The sequence below is a fragment of the Streptopelia decaocto genome (genome assembly GCF_964273445.1).
Source record: "Streptopelia decaocto genome assembly, chromosome: 3".
Classification (NCBI taxonomy): domain Eukaryota; kingdom Metazoa; phylum Chordata; class Aves; order Columbiformes; family Columbidae; genus Streptopelia; species Streptopelia decaocto.
Window position 1 is genome coordinate 13,365,139 of NC_138656.1, and position 8,585 is coordinate 13,373,723.

The 8,585-nt window shown below is 46.6% G+C and overlaps 1 protein-coding gene across 1 annotated transcript in view; it reads right to left on the reverse strand.

Annotated features, from left to right (window-relative positions):
- The window catches only part of SYNDIG1 (synapse differentiation inducing 1), a 79,900-nt gene extending 71,653 nt beyond the window's left edge, over positions 1-8,247 (reverse strand). The window contains exon 1 of the mRNA XM_082049010.1: positions 8,080-8,247. The gene's annotated coding sequence lies outside the window, so the exon portion shown is untranslated. The remainder of the gene's footprint in view (positions 1-8,079) is intronic.
- Between the last annotated feature and the right edge of the window lie 338 nt (positions 8,248-8,585).

Genomic DNA, 8,585 nt, shown 5'->3' on the forward strand with positions numbered 1-8,585 from the left:
AAACCACTTCAATCTATTGGGAAATAGTAGATCAAACTTCAGTCTAATTTTTACCTTGCAGACTAGACATTTTTACCATGAAGACATTTTACCGTGAAGCCATTAATTATTATAACCTTAATTCTTTCAAATTTATTTATTTTTTTTCTCTCCCTCTTTATTATTTTACTAAGAAGCTTCAACCAGTGCCAAGACATTTAGTCTGCAATGCTGTGGTTTGTTCAGCTATCACTTGTGCTGCAGGAGAGCCCAGCGACAGTAGCTGCAATGAGAGCTATGCTCTGCTAGGTGTTCTGCAGGCTCCTGCTATGGTGACAGTGGCTGACAACCTAATTAAGCAAAGGGTGTGAGACAGAATTGCAAGCTGGAGAGAGGGCAAGGAGAGAAAGTTAAACACTGTGCTCCGGGCTCTGGCAGACAAGGAGTAGAAGGCAGCTCTGCCCCTGCCACCATCCTGAAACTCCTTGGCTCTTCTGTGAGCCGGCAGGATGCTGTTGTCCTCCTGCCTCCATGGGTTTCTCCACTTTTCACATCTCTAGCACAGCCTAGGGGTGTTTCAGCCTTCTGGAGACCCCTGCCAGGGGGAATGTGTGAACAAGCAATTCAGTTACCTCTGAAACACCAGGCTATGGTTGCAAAGTCCCAGCCCTTTCATCACAACAGATCACAAAGACCTTCATCCAAGCAGACCAGACACCACCAGCCCTAAGACTTGTTTTATTGGCAGGAAAACTTGGAGATGAAGGCCAGCCATGTCGAGGCTCAAGGCAGAGTTCCCATCTGCTATGATGCCATAGCCTCTGCTGTTCCCTGCAGATCTTGCAGAGCATCAGCCAGGAGAAAGTGCTCAAAGAGCTCATGTGCCTCTACATGGGGGTCTTGGATATAAGAGGAAATCTTTGCCACATGAAGACAGTCAAGCATTGGAAAAGGTTGTCCAGGGAGGCTGTGCAGTTTCCAGCCTTGGAGGTTTTTAGGACTCATCTGGATGAAGCTCTGAACAACTTGGTGTGACCCTATTGTTTACCCTGCTTTGAGTATGAGGTTGGACTAGAGACTTCCTGAGGTTTCTTCACCTTGAGTTATCCTGTGGTCCAAATCTCTGCTCCTAACAGATTCTCACCTGTCACCCATGCTCCCAACAAGACATTCACTGGTCCCACATCCTTCTGCCAACCCCTTAGCGACTCTAAACCTAACCGCAGCATGGCAAGAAAGGACAATTACCACCCTTTGTAAGGCTGTGCCACCAGCAGAACATGATGCAGCCTCACAACTACCAGACTCAACAAAGTGCTGCTAGGTTTGATGTCGGTTCCCCCACTGTCAGCACACAGAAAGCAGAGAGGAGAAATCTGTCTTGAAGAGAAGGCAAGCCAAATGGTGAGAGCTGCAGCATGATAAAAAGCACACTTGTAAGATATTTGGAGGCTACAATTTTCCTGGTGCAAGCTTTCAGGTATGAGGGAGTTTTTAATACATAATGCAATAGGCGTCAACATGGTTTAAGGTATTTGAAACATCTAGAAAGTGTAACAACACATATGGACCTTTAGCATGAGAAAATTCACAGGCAATGTACGGATCTAGAGAGCTGATTACAGAGTGAAATATTTAAGGAAAGGAAGGGAAAAACCTTCCCCACTTGTATTTTTGTTCTTTGATTTATCTGGGCTCATTAAAACAGGTTTTGTTTTAAGGGAATGCTGCTATTTCAGCAGCCGAAATTTGTTTTGACCTATTAAGTAAACTACAGGGAGTTTCATAAGGCAATACAACTAACTCACACAGGGAGAATTAGGAAAGCACGCATTAGTGATATCTAAATGTTTAATTGCTAACAGTGGAAGTAAAAAGACCTCTATGCTATTTTAGTATTACCAATATGTAGAAAATCCAGTGTGAGACATGGGCCTGTCCTGTCCTGCCATGAAAAGGAGGGACTCAGGGTACAGTGAAATTCCCAAGGTCGCATCAGACAGAGTAGCAGAGCTGGAAATAAAATCCAGGTCTCTTGATTGCCTGTCCAGAGGTATATTTAAATGTGGAAACAATTACCATATGCATATTAGGTCTGCCTGAATAATTGATTGCTTGATTCAGTAGCTGAACCAAAGAATGGGGAGGAGAAAGGCAAAACTACCTTGTGGTGACCTAAAATATAAAATGTTATCCCTACAACAAAATATTTTCTTTTGAGCAGATGGAAGCCTCTTGCCTGAGCCAAAATGAAATGTAATATTTCATTTATTTATTTTTAATTGAATGAAGTATCTTTTAGTTCAATTTGCCTCAAGTTGCCTCCAATTTAAAAAATGACACTTTCAGGCTTTTCTAGCAGTCTTCCTTTCCAAATAATTCTGACAGCCTCAATTCTTTGTTGAGTTCAGTCCAGATTCACAACTTTTTTTCATTTAATGACAAAAATGCACTTTCTAGTTAATAAATAACTGACCTGAATAACAACACCTGGCTGTAATGTAAATAACCCTGGCTGTTGTGGAAGGCACCAGTATAAAAACACCTTGCCATCTTCGCAACTCATGGCAATTACTTTGCAAAGTGAAAGCAGTCAAAAATCAGGCTCTGTGCCTTTTTACATGAGAAATTCATTTCACCAATGCCATTGGGGAAAGCTCAGTGTCAGAAAGCTATTATCAGTCACCTAACTGCATCTGGACACATGGATGCTGTGGATCAACCTTGGCCAAGTGGCTGGTCATCTCAGTGCAAACCTGTAGAACAGCTGGATCCTGTCCTAAGTCTGCAGCTCCACATGAGCAAAGCCTTTCGTGCATATGCCCGACACATGCTTCTCTCATGCCTTCTCCTTCTCTCCTGTCTGCAAACACGCACCCTGCACTCTGGGCCTGACTATATGGTAGCATGCACAGCAAAGGGTGCCTTTGTACCAGCCTGTATCCCTGTGTCCTTTGCAGAGTTGCTGTTCAGAGGGTCCCCAATACCACAGGACTGGACCATCTGGCAACTCAAAAGCTACCCAGCCTCATCATACCTCTCTGAGTCCCTCACTCTCATTTCAAACTGACTCCTGTCACCAGGAGTGATTCTATTTTTAAAAGCTGTATCTCTCCCAACAGAAGGCCAAACTGACATTTCTTCTCCCTCCATCCATCCCAAAAAGCTGTTCTGTAAAATTTTCTGATTATGTCCAGCACAATAAAACTAAACTTCATGACATAATAAATAGACAGACACATAATGAAGTAGTTCAGGTCACTGCCTTCAGCAGTGTGGTCAGGCTGAAGGATCTGTTTGCCAACTTGAAGAGCAGAAAATTGTGCTGCCTTTCACTTTTGAAGCAACTTAATGCAGCTGTTCTCTGGTGTGTATAATTGCATCCTTAATTGTTCAGAGTGCCCTCACCAAGAAAAGCTTAATCCAAAGGGAGTCCCACGACTCTCCTGTAAGGCTCTGCCCAAGAGCTGCTCCAGCTTCTGGAGAAAACTTGACTCAGATGCACACTTTTCATGCTAAGTTTGGTGCCAGAACTACTGCTCTTGTATGTTTAACCATGACCTATGTTTTTTTTAACACACAGCTGAACTGCTTTTTTGACTGCTTGTTTACTTGATAGACAAGCTGCATGCTCAGGTAAAAAGATGTGATGCTCCAGTTCTCTTGGTGCCTACACCATAGAGCCTGGATAGTTTTGGAGTGTCAGTATAAGATTTAAAGGTTGGGAAAGGACTTAGCTACCACCAAAAAAACCCTCTCTCTAATATTAGTGATGCCTGGTGTTGCAACAGAATTAAAACTCTCCAGCCTAGAAGAAGCTGTCTGATGCTCTGCCCTGTAGAAACCTGCAGCAAAGCAAACTCCGTGCTGCACACAACAGAGCATCTAAATGAACCCCATGAGGCTCATCCAGGAGTATCAACATCACAGCATCATCTGTCCCTCTTTGACTTAAAATCCCTGGTAAACTGTGTTTATAACCAGGCTGGACTACAGACAGAAACACCCAGAGGTGGCTCCAGGACTGGAGGCAGACGTTTTAGCAGGGCCTGTTATGACAGGACAAGGGGTAATGGTTTTAAACTGAAGGAGGGAAGATTCAGGCTAGACATGAGGAAGAAATTTTTTTACAATGAGGGTGGTGACACACTGGCCCAGGTTGCCCAGAGAGGTGGTAGATGCCCCATCCCTGGAAACATCCAAGGCCAGGCTGGACGGGGCTCTGAGCAACCTGATCTGGTTGAAGATGTCCCTGCTCACTGCAGGGTGCTGGACTAGATGATTTTTGAAGGTCCCTTCCAACCCAAACTATTCTATGATTTTATAATTCTAACTCAAGTCTCACTCTTGTTGGACAGCCAAGCACCCATAGAGCCTGGTCCTTGTGTACATCCTGCTCATCTGGCTCTACTCACATTTATTTCCTACATCGTATGCATGAAGCAAAGCAGAACAAGACACCTGTCTCACACTTGTTCTGCATGTAACACACCAATGCTATGCTTTATGCTGGTATTTGAGATATTCCTGAAGGAACGATAAATAAAGAGAGGACGGAACAGTAAAACAGCCTAGTGGTGCAGACCTGGTGCAAAAATGAAGGCTTCCGTATCTCCTTCCCCAAGCAAAACACCCCAGGGTTGTAAGTCACTTTGCTAGAAAAATGTTTCTGTGATACTGTAAAATTGCTAGTGCCAGTTCATCAGGGCGAGGATGATTAGATTAAACAGCCACTGCTGGGGCAATAAAATCAGTGTTGCTTCATCAGGCTCTAGAAGAATTGCAGAGCCAGGAAAATGCTGTGGGACAAGAGCTTTACAGAATAAGTCATTCAGACAAAGTGAGACTGGTAGCTGGAGGCAGACAGGGCAGTCAGGGAAACACCAAAAAGTAGCATCAGTGGATGTAGATTGACCTCTACAGACCTTTCTTAACCCCATGCTTATCCCCCCTGTAGAAATCAGACTTGAAACAAAAAATGGGGCCCATTAAACTCAGGGCATTTCCAGAGCCTGAAGAAAAATCCTATACCCTCTTCCCTCTGGGAGGAAAAGGAAGATAAGAGCTAGGTTTCTGTATGGGAGGCACAGGCATTTGACTGGCAGAATATCAACTCAACATGCCTCTGTGATCTTGCAAGCCACATACAGTGGGGAGAAGGGACATTATTTTGTTGCAGAGAGCACAACAGGAACTGGAAGGTGGGTGTGTGGTGTGGGGACACCAGGCACTGGGAGAGAACTGGATCAGCCATTGCATGCAGCAGACAGCATACTGAGCACAGCTGTCCTGCAGGACCTGACAGCAGGCTGGAAGTTTCCTGGGACCTAGGATGGGCAGGTCTCACCTCCAGGACCTGAACTGTTTGATTATGCCATAATTGTCTCCCCAGAAAATTATCCAGTTGCAAGCACCATTTCAGAGATTTTCATTCTCCCTGAAGATTTTTAAGGAGTCTGAGCACTCAGTCAAAACACATAAACCCCATTAAACCACTGTTTGAATTAGGCCAAATTGATATGGTCAGTTCATTGTTCTTGTGCCTCAGTGAACTAAAGTCTCAGAGCTTAAGGACAGAAATACTTTACAACACAGATTTGGGTGGGTGGTTAATGAGGGAACTTTGCCCATTCAGGTCTTATATAGATACATATACACAGATAAACATCTATAGGGATGCCATGTATAAAATTGGGAGTGCTAAAGACATGCAGGGACTCACACCTCTCATGTAGTGCACCACTATTTTAAAATGCAGTCTTTGCTGGTGCAATGAAAATAACCAGAGTTTGTCACTCTTCCAATAGTACATCACCAAATTCAAAGCACTAAATATTTAGATTCTTAGGTACTATAAGTAGGACCAGCTCCACCCGAATCCGCAGTGTCACAGACACTGACATTTGCTGAGGAGCATCATTGCTCGACGTAATTTCCAACTTTACTAGAGAAAGAATATTCAGGAACATTTGATTTGATGGCCAGAGGATGGGTATTCAGACATGACCAAATACACACTCGCACACTTAAACACACACACAGTTCATTCACATTGAAAAGTCACTGAACATAAAAAGTATTTTCCTCCTGTTTAAATCTCTGCAATTCTTCTTCACTTTTTTTCCCAATGGCACTGTACAAACAATAACCTGTAAAATGTCCAGTCTTCAAATTGAAGAAAAAAAAAAATTGGAAGTCACAGTATGTAATTTGCAATCTTAATAACCACATAGGAATGACTAAAAACTTTCGTGGACAAAAAGATTTATAGCTGTCTGCAGATACTAATTTACACTTGAGAGAAAGACAAAAAACCTTATCCAACTATGTTGCACTTTTTCTCTAATACTATCCTTACAAGTGAAAGCATTTTAAATCCAGAAAGAAGCCTTCATCAAGTTAAATGTGTTGCGGTGGGGCCTATGTACACTAGTGCTGCATTACATCTGCATTTGTATAATGAAAAACCTTCCTATGCATGTGAGATTTATTCTAGAGCATACAGCACCAGTCATGTGAGATGTCTGCTTGCCCACTTAATAAAAGGAAGCTTCATTTAATTCCTACAAATGCATTCATCCTACCTACACCTTGGCATGACCTGTAGTTACCAAACTGCCAATAAAATGTCACCTTAGTCAGTAAAATCAGAAGTCGCTTATTCTTTGGAGTGAGGTAATTTGAAACTAATACGGAAAGCATCTAAATGCAGCTACTTTTAAGATGATAGCTCATTAACTATAATTAAGAGCAAGTCATTTAAATACATGAATGTAGAAAAGTGCATTCTCTGCTCTGACTGCATTTCATAATACACAATAATCCCCCTGAAAGTACCAGTTAACTCATCTTCTCTGTTTTAAGAATATCAAAGCATCTTTTAATTGTTGTTAATGCCCTGTTTATGAGGGATTAATGTCTAATTATTAGTGATTTGAACATTTAATCTGCCTCGAAAGTTTAGATCTTTTTTGGGGGCTTCTTTCTTTCTCTCTTTCTTCCTTTCTCATTACACGCTGCAGCCTCCGTCCAGTTATTTCGAATACACAGTTCAACAGATTGCTCTCCAGAGCAACTCCTGCCACTAGGTAGCTCCATGTTTTTATGGTGGGAGAAAACCCACCACCACTGCCAGTCCCTGCATAGACCCTTGCACCTCTTCTCCTGCAGTGTACTCTGGACCAGTGAGCACTACCAGTCCTGTTCCAGCACTCCTGTAGTGCCAATTCCAGAAAGGTCTCAATGCATTTGCGAGCCTCTTCCAACCGAATGGTTCTCCTTGATCCCTTGATGGATGCTTTAGTGATACCCGACCCAGAAGGAAGAGTCAGGCATGGGGGACTTGCCCAAGGTCACCCCTTTCTGCCACTGATTTACAGAGATCACCACTATCTTCTCACCTTAATCATCCCTGTCTCCAACTTAGCTGTCACTGCCTGCAAACTAAAGGAGGGGAGGGAAAAGAAATTCAATCCGGCGCCTCTTGAGCAGGGTCGTGAGAGGGCAGCTGTGGCTGCAAGGAGCCCAGCCTCCTTGATGCCCGCCCCCCGGGTCAGGGTCTGCCCCGGTGCCCTGCACGGAGCCGTGCATCCCCGCACAGCCCCTCTCCGCTACCCGGCGCAGAGGCTGCCCTGGACTGGCAGGATGGCCGGGTGCTGTGAGGGAAAGATGCTTTGCCACAGTGAGCTGGAGGGACTTCTCCTGGGGAAGGGAAGGCAAAAGGAGGACCCCACGCACAGTGCTCCAAATCCAAACCTTGCTACAGCACTGGAAAAGCCTGATCCCTTCCCTGACCCCCGCCAGGCGCGCCGTGCAAGACCGGGCATGCTAATTTCGGCTCTCATCAGGGCGCCAGGGAAGCACCGCTGCGGGCGTCCCCCCGTTGCCTGGCGGGGGCAGGATCCCAACCTCGCCGGCCTGGGGGCAGCCCCGAGTCCCTACGCTCCCCGGTGCTTCCCCCGGAGACATTCCGCCGCGGCGACTGCGGGAACCGCGGTACCCCCCACACCCGCTCCGTGCCCGGCGGCCCCGCTCCGGAGGATGGGGGCTGGAATTTGGTGCATCGCTCCCCGGAGGGGATGGGAAGGGGGGGTCACTCACCTCCTTGCAAGGTGAACCGCAGCGCGATGCTCCCGCCGAGAGCTGCAGGAGGGGTGGTGGTGCTGCGGCTTAGCGACCGGGCGCAGCGCCCGGCAGCATCCCGGCGGCCGTGGCCACCACGGGGGGCGGCGTGGGACCGGGGCCGGCAGCCGGGCAGGGCGAGCGGCCGGCGGGACTGCGCCGTCTGCACCGCCTGGGTGCACTGTGCGCTCAACTCGCGGGAAGAGGAGGAAGAGGGAGGAGAGAGAGAGGGAGGCAGGCGGAGGGGGGCAGAAGAACCAGCCCTGCGTGGTAGCGCGGCCAACTTTCCTCCTGCAGCAGGAACGGCATCACATCCCCCGGTGCGTAATCCCCCGGAGAGGGCATGGCAAAACCCTCCCCTCTCTGCCCCCCACCTCTTCCTTCTCCTCCCTGGACCTTCCTCCTAGCCAGGGGTCTCCGCTGCTCCCCACTAACCCGGAGCTCAGCGCCCCTCCCCGGGGCACCAGGTCCTCTCGCCTCCCTCT